The sequence below is a fragment of the Falco punctatus genome (assembly GCF_963210335.1).
Source record: "Falco punctatus genome assembly, chromosome: 6".
Classification (NCBI taxonomy): Eukaryota; Metazoa; Chordata; class Aves; order Falconiformes; family Falconidae; genus Falco; species Falco punctatus.
Window position 1 is genome coordinate 23060313 of NC_137585.1, and position 17736 is coordinate 23078048.

The 17736-nt window shown below is 40.6% G+C and overlaps 1 protein-coding gene across 1 annotated transcript in view; it reads left to right on the top strand.

Annotated features, from left to right (window-relative positions):
* The window catches only part of MICAL3 (microtubule associated monooxygenase, calponin and LIM domain containing 3), a 186173-nt gene that overhangs the window by 32746 nt on the left and 135691 nt on the right, over positions 1-17736 (top strand). Inside the window, exon 2 of the mRNA XM_080391492.1 lies at positions 4782-4878. The gene's annotated coding sequence lies outside the window, so the exon portion shown is untranslated. The remainder of the gene's footprint in view (positions 1-4781; positions 4879-17736) is intronic.

The window sequence follows — 17736 nt, forward strand, 5'->3', positions numbered from 1 at the left end:
TATTTTTAAATAGTTACTGAAGCAACAGTCTTCTAAAATGCTGCAGTATTAGGATAGAAGGAATTAAAATATTTAGTAAGCCTCTAAAAGGGTAGATTGAAAAAAATACATTTGCCTTATATTCTCTAAGGCTAGCTGAAAATGCTGTTGGAACTGTGTTCTACAAGATGACTTGTTTACTTCACAGTTTCTTCCTCAAAACTCTTATACTCTAGTTTAAATTGTGGACATTCCCAAACTGAAATGTTGGCAAAACCAAATGTTTTATTTCAGGAACTGCTGTGCACTAACCTGCATTCTCTTAAGATGGGCTGTATCTTCAGATAGTCACCTTGGAACTGTAACTACCACGGAGCAGTAAGATGCTATTACAGAAGCAAAATAACTTTACTTTTTTGAGGAGAAACATTTTCTAAGTCTTCCTTCTTTGTGCCAAAAACCTGGGGACTTTACTGTTTACCCTCTGCCAGAACATTTCAGAGTGAATGTTTTTCAAGAGGTCAGATTTCCTTATTGCATTGTACTTGTGCACCATTGCAGTGGTTCTACTTTATATCGTTTTTTCCTTAATCTAAAGTCTTCAGGTGAGTTGTGTCAGTACAACAATTACACTTAACAAAGCTATTGTATTCATTTGAAATCATGTCACTGATAAACCAGATGATTAATCAAATGTTGCAGAATATCACCTCCAAATATAAGAGGTTGTCTTTTTCTAAGTCCTCACTCCTTTGCTGCACTGTTCCTGTACTCTTTAGCTATCACAAAAGACCCTTTGTTGTTCATTTGACTGGTAAACTACGCTTATTTTATGCTTCATCAAACTCCCAGTGAGCTCAAGGTTTATAATATCAAAAGTCTAGATCTACAAGGGTGAGAGAAGCTAACATGTTTCATAAAGCTATAGGGATCAGCCAGCATACAGAAAAACATCCCAGGCAGTCAAGGGTTTTTCGATGGTGGAGGACAATGGTGGTGAATTCTGTTCTGCATTCTTGCAAACCATGATGATAACTTACAGGCATGATGCTTTCTCACAGTTGGCGTCTGCTGGTTAATTCAGCTATTGGGCGTAGTACTTTCATTCTAGACTTTTAAGAAAGCAAGGAATTTCAGAAACATGAAGTACCACAAAGCTGGAAGAGGGTACTGAGAAGAAAGGACAAGATGGCTGAGTAGTTTCAAGATGTATAGGTCAGACTTGACCCAGCGGGCCAGTTACTGCTGCATACTGGCTGGTCTCGGTTGTTCCTTTTTCCTGTTGGTGTCGCAACAGGTGGATCTTGAAGGGAAGACTCTGAAATGGACTAGCAATAAAGTGCTGTGAGATTAACACAGTAAACTGAGTGTTTATTTCTTCTGTTGGATTTGAAGATGAATTGCTTTACAATGTTGTGCTAATTATGGCAATTCAGGAAGTGATTCACAAGAGTGGGTAGCTGAGCATGTGGTCCTTCTAACAGGTGTCTTAGCTTAACCTAGGTTGACTTATTTACTAGAATTGTGCTTCATTTGCTACAAGGGCAATTGGAAATGCTCAGTTTTAATTCCTATGACTTGACTGAATGCAGTCCTCTGACACCTCGCAGAAGAATGTGAACAGCCTTCAGCCTGTCTACAAAGTCTGCTTTGGCTTGTTTTTAGAAAAGTTTCTTTACAGTGGTATGGGCTAGAATGTGTTTTCGGGGCTGTAAGTTTAATGCTAGGCTGTGTAACAAAATCATGACATTTAGTGTGAAGTTACGCTGCATGTTGCACGATTTTACTCAGGTTTGCTACTGCTTCATTGTGAAGGCTCCAGTATGGAGGCAGTATCCTCAATAAGTATCAGGGAATCTGAGAGCAAGTAGATTCTGTGATCCTATTCTCAAATGCAGTAATGACTTAAAATATATATTACATTTTTTTCAGTTATAAAAACCTATATTCTCTGGTTTCCCCAAGCAGAAATGCAGAAGATATTAGTGTTCCCATTTGGTGGGATAGCTCCTGCTGTGCAAAATACATGTTGCTGTGACATACTGGAGTTTATGCCACAGTTATGCACAGCAAATGCATGCAGTGTCTATGGAGTTTCAGTTAGAACAGCAAAATCTTTAGGTGGCAAGAACAAGGTCATGGTGTGAGATTTACTTGCGTACAGCAGTTCTTGTTGTGGGAAGGAATGTTTGGCAGGCATTAACTTTTTATATCCTGGTAATATTCAGGTACTGCAGAAAAGTTATCTGTGAAGGTCTTAAAAATGGTGGAGGTATGAATCCTAGCCACCACCCCCTTGAACTCTGGGTTCAAAGAGTCTTTTCGTTAGAGGTGGAGGCAGGGAGAAACATGATGGGCTGACCAGGCTTTTGGTTTGTGAGAGCTTACTGTAGAGCATTGAAACTGAGCAGCAGCCCATTGCTGGAGTGTGTCCTCACCTGCAGGATCTAGTAGTGGTATCTTAAAATGGTTAAGGGAGGGTAGTGGTGGAAATGGGCTGTGACATTCTCTCCCAGACAAAGCCCCGACTGTAAGGAGTTAAAACTTGGAGAGGAATGAACTGAGGTCAGCAGCACGAATGGTCTGTTCAGTAAATAATTTTCTTTGTATACTGACTCCATTCTTTCACTCATTATTTGCTCCACTTATTCTTTTCCCTTCCCACACAGACACACGCGCGCACACACAATTTTTCTGGATTTATTATTCTCTTTTGCCCTAGTTATCACCTTCCAATGGCCACTTGTCACAGTGACCCACCCTCTGGCTAAGGGAGCTGTAGATGATAGGTTTACTGTGAAAGAACCACCCTCGATCTGGGATGGACACCTGTGTTCAGCTTAGAAGATGCAAGGCTCTTTTCCAGCTGCTCCTGTGAGTCTGCTTGCTCCGAGCACTGCAGTGGCTGTACAGAATGCAGCACACAGGAGGGAGAACGCTGTTCAGCCATAGACAGAAGAATTAAGAGCTGTTGCCCACCTTTTTTTCCCCCTTGGTGGCAGGCTGCGAGCTCCTGGGTGAGTGAACATCTGGTACATGGCATGTGTTGTTCCAAGATTGCTGGGGAAATCCATTAAATAGCTGCGCCGTTACTGAGAATTCGGGTAAATGTAGGACGAAGCATTGGTTAATGCTAGGGTCTGCAAAACGTAGCAGGCTTTGATGCTAGTGCTTGGACATGATGCTATGAAACGAGAAAAAGCTTTTAAGGGTCCTGTATCTGAGGATCCACAGAAATCAGCTAGAAAAAGTAGGATTTTGGGGGTTAAGTGACCTTGAATGTTTGCTCCTGTGAAACAATCCATGTGTGACTGGTATTTAGGAAAATATTTTCTGGGAGGCCCTTTTGTTAGGGGAGAGCAGTTCAAATGTCCTGCGTTGGTTTAGAGATCCATTTTGATTTTAGAGTGAAAGTGTAATAGCTGCTGCTTGTCACCTTTGTGTGTGATATTTTAAATGCTGCTATCCCCAGGCTCCTGAAAGATGTGCTGAATCTCTTTTGTGGGCATTAAATTGACTTTAAAAAGCCCCACAGACAGGATGAAACAGATGCTTAGCAGGCATAGTGTAGCATGGCAACTATTGAGAAGACAGCCCATGTATAATCATAAATACATACTTTTGGGTTGGGGGGGCTTTCATTCTGCACCGCTTAGCAATTTACAGTCCAATAATTCTTGCCTGCTGTTGGAGTGCAGCCTCTGTGTTCCTTCCCTTTCCCTTAGGGCACTGTTGTCTGCTTCATTCTTCTGAGATTTTTATGCTTTCCATTGTGTGTTCTTAAATAAAAAGGCAACTCTAGAGACAAACAAACAAAATTCCTTTCTTGCTTGACTTGTGCTTTTCCCTTCTAAAAATTATTTTCCTTTTCCCTGGTACGGCAGCGTTATTAAAACCAGGACTTTTCTCAGCTAAGCTGTGTTACTGCAGAACCAGTAGGGTAAAGTGAATATAGTGCTTGCTATGACAGTTGCGTTTTTTCTCCTTGGTTTAAAGTAGAGAAGTTAGAGATCCAAAGACACTAAATCAAGACAACTGTTCGTTGTTCTCTAAACAGACTTTAGAAACAGCTTTCCTATAGCTACATTGTTCAGTGAAGTGCATTCCTTTCCAGTAAATGGACAGGCTTTAAGGCCCTCAGGTTCTTCAGATCTGAAACAACAGAAGCAATCATTAAAGCTAAATACAAAAGGAAAACTATTACAAAGGGGGGTTTTTTAGGAGTGTCTTGGGCAGTGCCCCTATCTTCAGCTGCTGGTGTTTTTTTATCCCTGGGGTGCTTTGTCCTCTTCTCCTGGTCTTGTCACACAGCACAGCTGTCTGGGTGTGCATAAAGAGTTTGATGGGAAAACTGATCTAGATTTAAAAATAGCCTTGTTGGAATAAAAGATAGCGAACCTGGCTGGGTTTACTGTGGGGTCCCATAACTGTTGTAACGGCATTACTAGTCAGGTGGGGATGGTTTGGTGGTGAAGTGAAGATGAGGTTGCTGTCAGTGTGGCTTAGGGTATGGGTAGAAGTGTAGTGAGTGACAAAGAGAAATTGTTGCTTGTTGATCTTCTATTTGGGAGGACATACTTGATACCTCTGGAGAAAAAGGAGGAATGTTTTCAAGAGAAGTGTTAAAAGGCTATAGCTTCTATGAAAGAGAAAATAGATGCAAGTTAATAAAGGAGAGAAAATACAGCTAGGGATGAGGTGCCACAAAATCACTGTTTCTGTTGAACCATTATTATTTTTTTTTTTTTGGTGTAGGGTTTTGGTTCCTAGGTCTGTGTTCTGATTATGTTCTGTGTCTCCAGGGCCGCAGCTGAGAGACAAAAGGAGCAGCATGACTTCTCAGGGAATGTAGTTTTGTTAGCTGCGGTCTGCTTTCTCTCCTAGCTCGGCAAACTTCAGGTATGCTTGTGCACTTGTGAACATGGTCACTTCTGCATATATCAGCTGGTTTTATCATGAAAATTACCTCTGGCTGTACATGACCTCATAATATTTCTACTAGCAAAATATATGCTACTTGCTTATTCTTAATTACCACTGAATATGTTAAAAAATTGAGGCTTCTAATAATTGAAGAAATGACTGCATTTTCTTGTTAATTGGCAATTAGGAGCAGCTTGGTAAAGTGTTGGAAAACTAAAAAGTTGTGTTGGATTTTTTTGGGTTTTTTTTTTTTGGTAAAGTTAATTGTGAGGTGGATACTTGAAGTACCCACTTGTGTTACACCGAGGTGTTTGTAGCCATGTAATTCATCTGTATGATCCCTTCAGAGGGCTTTGCACTGAATCAGAAGGGCACGTTTTACTGTAGTGTGGCCTTAGGATGGTGCTTTCACATAAACATAAGTAGGGTCAGACTGTATGTCAGGATTTGCTTGTGAGGTGGTTGGGTAGAATTGACTTAAATCCTCACTGTACTCAGAGAATGACGGGAGGTGACTTGTCTTACCATTTAAAGATAAGCAGCCGCATTCAGGAATGGTGTTTCTTAGCTCTCTGCAGAAGAGACTGGAAATAAGATGCCCTATGTGATCTGTGAAGTATGATCGTAAACCAGGCATAGTCAGTGTAGTCCTAAAATAAACACTAGTGAGAAATTGGAGGTCCTAACATTGATGGGTGGGAATGTTACTCAGCTATACAAAGCCTAAAAGAGAAATTGAAAGGAAGTAAAACCAGAAAGGAAGGATCCAACTGTCTTTCCTGTTTCACAGAACTTGTGTACAGACTGGGGTGGAATATGCAGGAGAATGATACTGACAGTTGCTTTTCTGTCTTTCTCCTGTACTTTGCTCTCTAGTTTAGATAGGCATTTGCAGCATTGCAGGATTTCTGGCTGTAGTCTGTTCTTATCTAGGAAAGTAGCGTTACCTTTTGAACCAGTGAAAATGCCATTGATCTGACATTAACACTGACATTCTTTCATCTCAAAGTGTTCTGACCGTTTTACAAGAGGGGTAAAAGTGTGTGTCCCCTCAGTTTTTGAAGGGAAATAAATGAAATGCCACGTTATTGTAGTTGACCTTCATAAGCTTAGACACGGCTAGGATAAGAATCTAGGTCCTTCCTTGTTCCTGAGATCGGTACATTAAGAGGGAACTTTTCACTATCTTGCAGATATGATATACGTGTTTGTGGGCATGAATAGCAACTAATGAATATTTATGTATACACTAATGAAGCTCTACATCTGTTTTTACATATGCATATGAGTATGGATTTGCAAGATACCGGTGTGGGTGTGAATAGATGCAGGCCTGGGGAAACTGTAATAGCTTGTAACTGTGCCACTTGGCACATACAGCATGTACAAATGCATACTTGCAGAAAAGTATTAAAAAGCAAAATAAAAATTTCTACCTTCTCTTCCCTTCCTAGAAGTCATGAACCCTAGGGGTTTTTCAAGTATAACCACTACTTGCTGAAAATCTTAACAAAACCCTCCTACTTTCTGTCTTTGACTTTTTGAATGGGAACCCCTGTTGGTGACACTCCACATCCCTAAGGCGGCAAGCCTAGTAATGTTGCAGGTGGGAAAGTGAATGGTGGTAGAGTGAAACTGATAACCCTTTTTCATATACTCTGCAATTTAAAATTTGGGTGGGTGGGGGGTGAAGTTGGCAATTTCATTGGACTGCACGTTGGGAGTTATGTCTAGAGATGTATGCATTGAACCTATTCTGTGACAAAGGTGCCCCTTCCCCTGTGCTTGCTTTTTTAGAGTTGGGTGATTCAAAGTTACATTACAAAATCCCATCTGCTAAAAGTTGGGGGTTAGTTGCAAGAATACTTCTGAAAATAACAGGTTTTTTTATTTGCCTACCTGCAGTGTTACTGAAGCCTCTCCTTGACACTGGTGGTGTTTCTGAAATTTCTGTCATACCTGATGGTCCCCATGAACCACTTCTATTTCTTTAACAAGATTATGCTGTAGCAAGAGCCTCAGTATTTGATTCTGAAACATTTCTGTTGGTGCAACTATCATTCTGATTTAAATGTTGAAAAAGTGCTGATTTACAGGGGGGAACACAGACTATGGTTTTTACTATGGAGTTTTGATAATTTGAAAAATGGGAGTACAGTATTCTGCTCTCTTATTGTCTCTTTCTTGGTAGTCTCATTTTTTAAAGGTCTTTGGCCTTTTAAGAGGAGTGACTTGGAGGCAGCCTGTTTTAACATTCACAGTTATCTTCTTAAAACTGTTGTTTCAGTGTCTATTATGTAATTTTTGTCTGAAAGTTTCTATTGTTTATACTTCAGATTCTACCTCTGAAGCCTTCTATTCCTCAGGCCAGCCAGGAGTTATTAATTAGTTAGCCCCTTTTGTAATTTTGTAACATTCACTGCTCCTTTTCAGGAAACCAAGAAAGGAACTTTCCTGGTTTTGTCACTGTTCAGTGGCTTTTTCGATGTAGTGCATCCAGATCTTGAGTGCTGAGTATGGACTAAATTGGGATTCTTCCCCGCAAACCTCCCAGCTACTGCCTTTTAAGAAAGATGTTAACCATTTGACTAACCAGTGCTTGAACTCCATATAACTTTGCCATCTCCTCAGTTGAAACAGGGAACCGTACTAAAATACGCAGTATAACAATGTTTGGTATTAATACTAGCTCTGGCAGCAGGTTTCTTAAGGTGTCTTATTACAACAGTTGAAAAAAAACCTGGAGGCAGGGAAGATCAATGCATGAGCCGTTTCATACAGTGGGAACTAGCGAATTAATAGGCAGTCCAATAACAGGATTTTCAGATTTTAACTGAATTGGAGTTGGTATTTGAGGATCGATATGCACATGCTCACCCTTTTTGCAAGGCAGTGAATATTCTGCTGTTCATATTGCAATATGTAGCGTTCAGCTTCTGGTATGAGATAGCGTGTGCTGCATCTAGTTATGATGTTTCCCCATGGGTGGATTTCCTGCCTTGAAATCACTATGCCCTTGGGTATACTTTTTTATTATCGGCCAGTATGACTGCAGATGCTTTCTTCCCTGTGTTTGTGCCTTTTTTCTTTTTCTCTACAACCCCCCCACCCCCCAACTGACTTATTTGCTTGCAGAGTAATTTTTGGAAATGATTTCCACAAGTTGTTAGATAGTGTCTCAGAGACCTTTCTCTGCATGCTTCAAATTAATGGGCAGAAAAGAGGGAAGTTAGCTTGCCGGGGCTAATAATGTATGGAAACTTGCAGAACTCCTCCTGCTTCACATATTAATAGCGATGAAATATCAGTGAAACAAGGAAAAAATTAAATTGGTACTATTGCCTTCTTCAGAAGGGAAGCAGGCAGAAAGGCTTTATGTGGCTTCTGTCTTCTTATACCAACTTATTCACTATAGTAAACCTGACTTGTATTTTTGTCATGCTTTTGAAAGACTCCAGATTTTTACAACTATTTTTAACACTTCTGATTGAGAGGGGGAGGTTCTTCTATACATGTAAAGCGCTCACTTCTGGCTTTGTAGAAGGATAATTAGTGAACGGTGCCTAGACTACTATTGGCACTGGTGATGAAGCATGAAAAGAAATCGAAACAATCCCTAGACTGATCGCTGTGTTTTCTTAATTTACTTAGGAGCTTAAAGGACAAATATGAGAGTATGCAGTTTGCCAGCTGAAGGAAGTGTGTATGGTAGCTTTTTTTGGCTCAGTTCTGACTTCTTAAAACATTTAAATGAGCAAATGACTTACTCCTTTTCCTGATCTGGCTAGTTCTTTCAAAGTCTCATCTGAGATACATTTCACAGATTCTGAGTAGGTTTTTTTGGTTTTTTTGAATGACTGACTTGCTGGATATGAACGTGCAACTTGGACTGCTTTGTTGGTAAATAGCAGTGGTTAAAAAAAAAAAAATAAAATAGAATTACATGCCCTGGCTGCTATAAACTGTGTTGTAACTTGTCTCCTAAAGACAGAAATCCCCTCCTTCCTTGGCAGTTAGAAGAGAGGCCACAAATCTGATCTGGAATTGTGTGTCTTGAGTGGAGGACTAGGAGGTTATTTGTTCAGGGATTGAGCTATATCTTCAGCCTCCATATGCACTGTAGATGCATATGGACAAGTGAAAGGCACCTTTCCCCAATTTTCTTTTGTTCTGTTGTAGTTATAGCAAGAATCTGCTGCCTTCCTAGTTGGTGGGGTCATGTTCTTTTGCTGTCATAGTCCCTAGGGCTTTCTGATACAGGGATGTTACAGAAGTATCTTAAGCCCAGGCAGTGCTGCAGCTAGAATCTGTGGGCAAAAGGCATCTTCCCTACTCCTTGAGGATCATTTTTGTTGTACTACACTGATAGTTGTATCTTTCTAAGTGGCTTTCCTCACAAACCTGGATTCAGATGATTCATTGAAGCTATTCTGGGATGCCAGGCAGATGTCAGCTTTGTGCTGCTTCTCTCTTTCTGGTTATCCACACTGAGCAGTGCATTCTGTTCATTCCACAGAAAAAAAAGATTTATGATCAGAAGTCCAAGACTGTGACCCCAGTGAAGTGTCAGACCTGAAAATACAGAGAATGCCTTGGTTAGTTAACGGGAAGGAAAAGCCCCACTGTAATCATTTAAGTGCTAGACAGCTTCCTTTCTATGGAATAATTGTCAGAGAGAAAGTGAATCATTTACTTTGAGTTTTTCCTGTGAGTGCCAGTGCTGTGATGTGGGGAAGCAGAAGTTCGGACCTGGTCTGTGAGAGAAGAGGGCTGCTCTTGGTTTCTAGTGAAACAGCTTTGGCATAGCAGGTTTTATCACAGTTGAAAATTTCCTCTACCTTTCAGTGGAAGAGAGGCTACTTGGAAGATGCTTAGTGTTCATGGTGTGTTCATATTTTGTATGTTTCGACTGGAAAAGACAAGATACTTCCATTTCCTACTATTGTTGTGTAGAGCCTAGACCAGCACTATCCAGTGCTTGCGGTTTGCATTAGTAAGACTTGTCTTTCATGTGTTTGTGTATGTGCAACAGCAGTTACAGTTTGAACTTTAACTACTTTACTGTCTTACAGGTTCATGCTCACTACTTGTGTTATGGTTAAGCAATGGAGATTCATTTTGGCACGCTAAAGAAATGCACTCATCTTGAATGTCTTGTTTCCTTGAAAACGCTCTTACAGGTTTCAACTAAAACGTATGCTTCGCTAACAAAAGCAAATGAAATTTCAGTTTTTTCTCAGCTTCATAGTGTGTCATGTTCAGCTTTTCTTTTCTTTTGCATAGCTAGTTTTCTCTTGTGCTGAAAAGACATTTATAAACGCTACTAGAACAAAAGAACACACTGGATTTGAAGAAATTTAATAGGTATTATGGCACACATACCAGTTCTGAGGGCTTCTCTGAAGCTGCTGCTTACACACTGTTGTCTGGTTTGTAGAAACATTTTCTTCTGCTTATGAAGTTCAGACTACGCAGCTGGAGAGAGCTCTTCATCTCACAAATCTGCAGTTATTGAAAGTGGTGTTTGGTATTCTTATGGAATAGAGGCACCAAATAGCCACATTTGACTTGGTGAGGTACTGTGCCCCTTGGCTGAAGACAGTCCTGTTGGCATTAGTCCCGTTCTGACACAGATGTCCCGTTCTAGTCTCTTTTGAAAAAAACTCGGTTTAAGTGTTACTTTCAGCAATAATGTGTGATATAAATCCACTCTAAATAAAACTTGTTTACAAGCCTTACTTACAAATAGGTGAAGTAAGTCTCAAGCATGCATTAAAAGTGTTGTTTTGAATGTGACAGGGACAGAGTACGTGAATCCTAAAGAAAACTTCTGTGTGCCTGATTCTCTGCAGCTATCCCCTTAATTGGGAAGGGTGCAACTGCTTTTTGTTGTTTGCAGTGAGATGTAGAAATGCAGCATCTTTCTGACGGTGGGAATAACAAACTTTTCCCCATTCTGTTCACAAGGAATGCTCTGATGTTTGTGGTGTTACCTTATGTGCTAGGGCTATCTGCTTTACTGGGTCACAGCCCATAAACCGAAACAGCTGCTTTGCATCTTGCTCTCTTAGCCCTTTTCCTCTCATGCTGGAAGGCTCTGTGTTTTGAGAAGCGCAAAGCACTCTGTGCGAGGAAGATAAGTATAGAGTTGATGTTTTCAGGAGAGGGCTTGGCTCTATTGGCAGCTGCTGTCAGCTTGCCCTGGACTTTGTTACAGGACTGATAGTGCTCTTGAAAAGCCAGATCTTTGTGTCCCGGTGTTCAAGTACTACAGACTCACTGGGGAGAGCTCTGTGTGCACAGAATGTGTTTGTGCATGTGTATTCTTCCCTTGAGTAGGGCAATATTTAGCTGTTAAGTGAATTTATACTGCTAGTGAGAAGGTCTGGATTGGCATCTGTAGGAAAAAGGAAGGAAAGCTGATGTCATGGGCTGAGGCAGATAGGCAGGATGCAGAACGGGGGAACTTGGCTGAAGGATGTTCTTTAGTTTGGGATCTGTGGCAAGTGTCCTTGGTTATGACTTTGCCAGAAACCTTCTTCACAATAAAATAACAATGTGGATATGCGTACGGGTGGAAGCCGTTCTCCCCTAGATCAGGTATATTGGTGTCGTCTTAAATAGCGTGGTTGTGATGTTCTGCACTCCTAGGTATGCGTCCTAGGTATTCCTCTCTGAGGAACCATTGCTAGAGTTGGGCACAGGCCCAGCAGAAACAGCTGGGTTTTTTTGTGGCAAAGCGTGCTTCTGGTAAGGACTTCCTAGAGGGCCTAAGGAAAGGAGGAATCAAATCGTGGTAAGGTTTTGTGGGATTTAGATATGCACATATTTAAAACTCTTCTGAAAATAACCAGCTTTATAGGCCTATCTCAAAAGAAATGGTTAGAGATAAAAACCTTTGTTATTGTAACTACTTAAGAATTAAGTGATATAAAATGCTATCAGTTTTTAAAGTTTTGATACCTTTGTGTCAGCTCTAGCCATCTGTCACATCATTCAGTAGCTGTGCCAATGTGATTATGGTAATTTGATACATAAAGTTGGTTGGTTTTGTTTTGGTCATGACTGATTATTTTCAAGGAATAAGTTGGTAAATCCAAGGATAAGCCAGAAGTTAATTCAACCATGTGAGAAGCTTGAATCCTTGAAAACATGGGACTCTGGGCAGATTAGCTTATTATAAAGTAACTTTAAATTGAGAAACTCTTAATTTCTAAGCAAAAAATATTTGGACTCTGAAATAAGTACTTAAGAGTCTTGGGAGTGTTTTCATAGCCCTGTCTTCAGAACAGGACTCTGAATTAAGAAAGGATTTGTATTAGGTGAGTTTGATGCCCTCTCAGAATTTATGTATGTCATAATTTAATCAACCTGAATTTTATTTAGTTGTTGAAGGTCATAACGGGAAAGGCCACCTACACAGGTACGCTCTTGTCTTCCCTGATGCCTTGGATATCTTGCTGTGAACTGTTAAGGAGCAACTTTTCTGTCGATGCAGAGTAGACACTGAATAGGTCTTCTGCAGAAGATCAGGAACTGGTTTTCCTGCCTTGTAACTGTGCTCTTGTGTCCTCCACCACTCTGTGTAGCAAGACTGCTTTGTTAGACTCACTTAGTGAAATATATTGCTGATAACAATTAGTGGGAAGGCAAAAATCGATCTAGGTGAGGAGGACTCTGAACTTCCTGGTGGGGTTTTGATAATGTAAAAATATGAGGAGCTTTCTGCGATGTTGGATGATCTGTTTTGCAGTAACTGTCTCTGATGGAAGTATATTCAGACATGCAGCCTGTTCCATCTCTCCACGCTGTTTCCTCTGACAGTTGTTGGGATGGTATCCTGCAAATTGCTGCCAGTGAACTGACAGTCACATCCTCTCCGCAGTTCGGGAGACAGGGAAGGCTTACTGAGGAATGAAGGAGGAAGGAAGGAGAACAGTTCCATTGTAGTTTTTTTGACCTGAGATAGTTCTAGCAGTGTTTCACATCAGACTTAAAGGTTCTGAATCACTTCCTGGTCACAGGGGTTCCAGGGTTACTTTCAGGTTTAAGGTAGAGAGAACTTTTAAGCTCTTGATTTTAACTCCTGCCTCTCATGGCCTATGTGCTGCTGTTCTGTATCCCTTCATTTTTCCAGTACTGGTGCTAGTAGTCTCCATTTGAATCTTAAGATAATATTCTCTCCAAGATCAGAGTTGTAGACTTTGCTTTGCCTCAGCAACCCTGTTGTGGCTTTGTGCAAAACAAAATATTTTTTAATAAGCCTTTCTTTTAGATGGAATAAATTGTTAACTCTTCAAAGTAAAGATGATGTGGGATAAACACAGAGACGACTCCACAGTGAAGTTCCTTTTTGAAGGACAGTTCTGTTTGCACAGGACTTTGCAAACAAAAGACTAAAAACTTATGGTTTTACACTTTACTCAGACTAATATTTGACTTCTGTTCACTTACACAATAAATGTAGAGATGGTTCTCTGAGGTTGGTCTCTGTTGATAAGACTTCACAAATAGATTTAGCAGATGATGCATAGCATAGGCGCTTAGGTCTTAGATACTAACCATTAACTGAAAGTATTTTCTTATGTAAGAAGAGCCTGTTAATCCACAGTTATACAAATACCTTGATGGAGGTTTATAGGATGGAAGTTGAAGTCTCCCCTTGGAAATGGCATGCTGGCTGCTAATTCTCTATGTTCTTGATATAAAACTGCCTAAGCAACTCAGTACATAACGAAGCAAGCTTGCAAATCCCTTATCTACTCATTGCCAAGGCAACTGCTGGTCACATCCCCCCTCTGGTTGACTCTTTAGCTAATAGTTTTTTGAAGATTGCAATTAGTGGCCCTGAAGGGAGGTTATCTGTCATGACTTCTGTGCTTAAGTACAGGAAGAATTTGAGTTATTGCCTCCCCTATGTCTCCTTGTCTTAAAGCAGGTAGAAATATGGAAAAGACTATACTATTTTACACCCTTCCACTTGGGCTGTTAGGATAAGCTAGGGCTTCATCTTTCTGTTAAGGTGTTATCAGTGTTATTTCTACTACTTTATCAGGTGAAGTACCCTCTTAAAAGCACCCGTAGTCACATGTTTGTTTAGTACTCACTGTAAAGTCTTCCGTCCGGGTTCAGGAAGGCTGCTATAAGGACTCCTTTGAAGTTCAGGGCAGGGTGTGAATGTTGTATGGGGGAACAGCAAGTTTGCTGGATATTCACCGAGGGCTTGTGGTACTTCCTGCTTGAGAAATATTTAGGGAGTTGCAGTGGTTCATGAAGAACTGGGGAGGGCAGCTGTGGTGTCCAAAGAAGCTTATTTATAGCATTGCCAAAAAAAGATAGGCTAGGCACACGGCAGCTGCATACCAACAGATCTCCTCTTCTAGAAAAACTTGTCTAAGTCTGCTTATCACTGGCTTTTTTTCCTTCCCAATTGGAGTTGGGCTCAGACAGATCTATGGAGTGGCTGTAGATCTAGCTTTTCCTTTCCCGTCTAGTTCAATGGGGTATACATTTGGCATTTAATGCCATTAGGCAAGCAAAGTTCTTGTTCAGATCCTTGACTTTGGTTTAAATGAATAAATAAATGTAACACACAATTCCACAGAATAAGGGAGATACATTTATTGTGTGTTAGTGTGGGGGCTGGAGGCTTCATTTTCTTGGAAATCCCTTGATTTCTTTGGCTAAGCAGTGGGCAAAGATGTCACATTGTATGTGAAAACACTGGCTTTTTAAAACAGAAAAAGGGATAATGCATTTTTCTTACCATATTACTCTAACATTTGTCAGTGTTCTTTCTATCTTGCAGAATTCGGTAGCCACCACTCGTACAAAGATTTGTAAGTCATGTCAACTCTTGTTGAAAAAATTGATTTAAAAAAAATATCTTTTCTAGCTAAGTGTGTTAACTTTGAAACTTTAAGATGGTTCAGAAGTTTGGCCTTCTGTAGTGATGGTTTCAGGCTGTTCTAGAATGGAGAGAAACAAGCTAAAATGAGTTAATCTTTGGGTTGTTTGAGAGCATACGTAAAACTAAAATGTTTGGTTCCCACTCTAACACAGTTAAATCTAGAACTTGTCTACTATTCCATGCAGATACACAATATCTGAGCCTTAAATACAAATACTCCTGATTGATAGGGAAGAGTCTTAAGCTGCTGCTTCGAGCTGTGTGGTAGAGCTGTTGCCTTTCAGCTTAGTTTCTCCCTTCAGGAGTTTCATGGTGACTGGGTACCAACCCTGGCTAACGCTGGTTTAATTCTATGCTAGCGATATGCTAGACATCTTCTGGGCTATATCGGCTAGCTGGATGCTAGACTTCAAGTGGTAACTCCCACTTCTGCTTAAATGCAAAATAATTAGTAGTAGCCTCTGTCTTTGACTCTGCAGCTATGGCAATTTGAATCCAGTCACATGCTGAAAGAAGTTTGGTTCATCTCAAATGAACAATGGCTGTAAACTGCTTGCAAATGTTACGCTTTTCTCAAGACAACCATCAAATATTATGTTATATTCTTAAATAAGAACTGTTTAAAAGAATAATGCATCTGGTTTTAACTTGCGTAAAGCTTATGCAAGAGACAGTGTGTGATAAAGCTTGAAGAACTCTTACCTGACAAGGTCTCAAGTCTTGGAAATCCTGCTGCATTTGGCATTCAGCCCTGTAAGTAGACAGGGTAATGGGTATGTGTGTGTAACAATAACAATAATAAGAAAGGCTGGAACTGTAAATAAACAAATAACTGCTTTTGAATATGAAGTACCCAAAGGCTTACGTGCTTTATAATCTGCATTAAGAGCATATATGGGAGAAAAAAAATCTGCCTACCCATAAAAAGTACTTCTGATATTCATACCTTCCTCCACACCTCCAAAAAGATTTTTCAATGAAGTGAAAATAGTTATGTGGAATAGTCTTGTCAGGGAGAAGAGAACAAGCACAGAAATGTGACCTGTACAGGGAAGCTTCTGACAGGATATTTTCATGAGTCTCTCATACTAACCTGCTCTTCCTTGCTGGTGTAAAAACGTGGACTATGCAGGCCAGTGTTTTTCCTTCTGCTGAACTTCAATTTCAGAGCTGTGGGAGAACAGTATTTACTCTTTGAATCTCAGTTTGTCCATAATGCAGTAGGGCGGGCTGGGCATCATCCTTAGATGTACGTCTGAGTGCCATCTCTTGAATTACATGTCAGGAGTTGATCATTCGGAATCCTAACTTGTACTGCCATCGGTGGGAAGCAGGGCACTGGTCACCTGATGGACCATTTGATGGAAGAGGAATATGTCCAGTGTAAACGTTTGATTCCACCTTCCTCCTGCCCTACCTGTCTGTGCTGAGGGGTTTATACAGTGAACTCATGTGACCTCCATGGTCACATTATGTGAATTGAAATTGTGCTGGAACTGTCTATTGTTGAAAAGGAGCCATCCCTCCTTTTCTCCCTCTCACATTCCGTGCAGCCTCCTTTCCTTTTCTTCTAAGGATTCGAATTGTCCTGAACTGCAAATTGGGTAGGTGGACGGTCTGTCTTCTGTCATTGTTTTTTATTCTGGAGGCTCAGTGCCTATTGCTGGTGCTCAAGAGTGGCAGATACGTTTTGTTTCTAGAAAGCAGCACCTTTGTGTGTGTAGGATATGCCTTTGGCTAGAAGTGCCATGTAACTCGTTTTGAACAGTGACAGACCCAAGTTCTGTTTCCTGCTCTAGAGAGCTTATTTGCAAATGATACTGTTCTCCTTATAACCTTGACTTAGTATCCTTTAAACAAAAACTAATTACTGCTTGTGTGAGATTTTGAGGACTAATATTTTGCTTATTTTCAGTAGGAGGCTGACAGGTTTTTTTAAAGGTGGTGATTCATGTAGTAGTTAATAAACAAGAAATCTTGGCTGAATGATGGAACACTTAAAATCTGACACTTACTAAACTGTTTACGTGTTACGTATTTCAACACACAGATTATTGCTCCTAAAGAGCATAAATATTCAGGTGGTTTCTCCCCCGTCTCTTTAGGTCATTTCCCCCCCGCCCCTCCCCAGCCCGGTGGGTCAAGAATTGGTCAAAAGGGCATGTAAGGTACTACAAATTGTGACATACTCATGTGCTAGTCATCTTTAGGTCCTTGAGGCAGTACTAGTGAAACAAATTTTTGTGCTGCGAGTGTTTTCCTTCTTCCTTCAGAACCTTTCCAGGATCAAGCCATTCCTGTCTGCTTGTTTCTGTATGCTGATAAAACAGTTTTGTTTTCAGTGTCAGAATGGCTTCAGAAATTAGACTTGAAAGGCTTGCCTGCTTACCTCGTTTTGTTTTGTTCTGTCAAGGTTAGTAACACATCAGCTCTGGAGAGAGTGAATTCAAGGTTTGTAGCACAGCAGCTTTGGAGAGAGCAGGTCCATGTGTGAGTACTGCTTGGAGAGGCCTCTCCTCAGAGCAGTTAAAAAGGTGCTTGTGCAATATGATTAATCTTGAGAGCTTTAGTACAGAAGAATGAAGTTAATTGTACCTTCCCCTTTTTATAACACCCAAGGCTTACCATTTCTATGCATTTAAAGTGTGCCAGCAGAAGAGAAAACTTTTGTTGTGGTAACCTGGGAAACCCAGTGTGGATGCTGGTCGTGTTGTGTTTGGGACTCCCAGGGAAAGGGCTGCCTTTACCCTATGTGTGTGACCAGATACTGTGGCAAAAAGCTCACCCTGGAGAACAGCAGTGCGCACAGTTTGACACTTGGATGCTATTGGTGTTACAGTGGGAGAGGCTGTTGGATTCTTGGGTTGTTTGTGGAGTTTTCATGTTTTGTTTTTTTTTATTATTTTAGTTGTCCTTAATCTCTC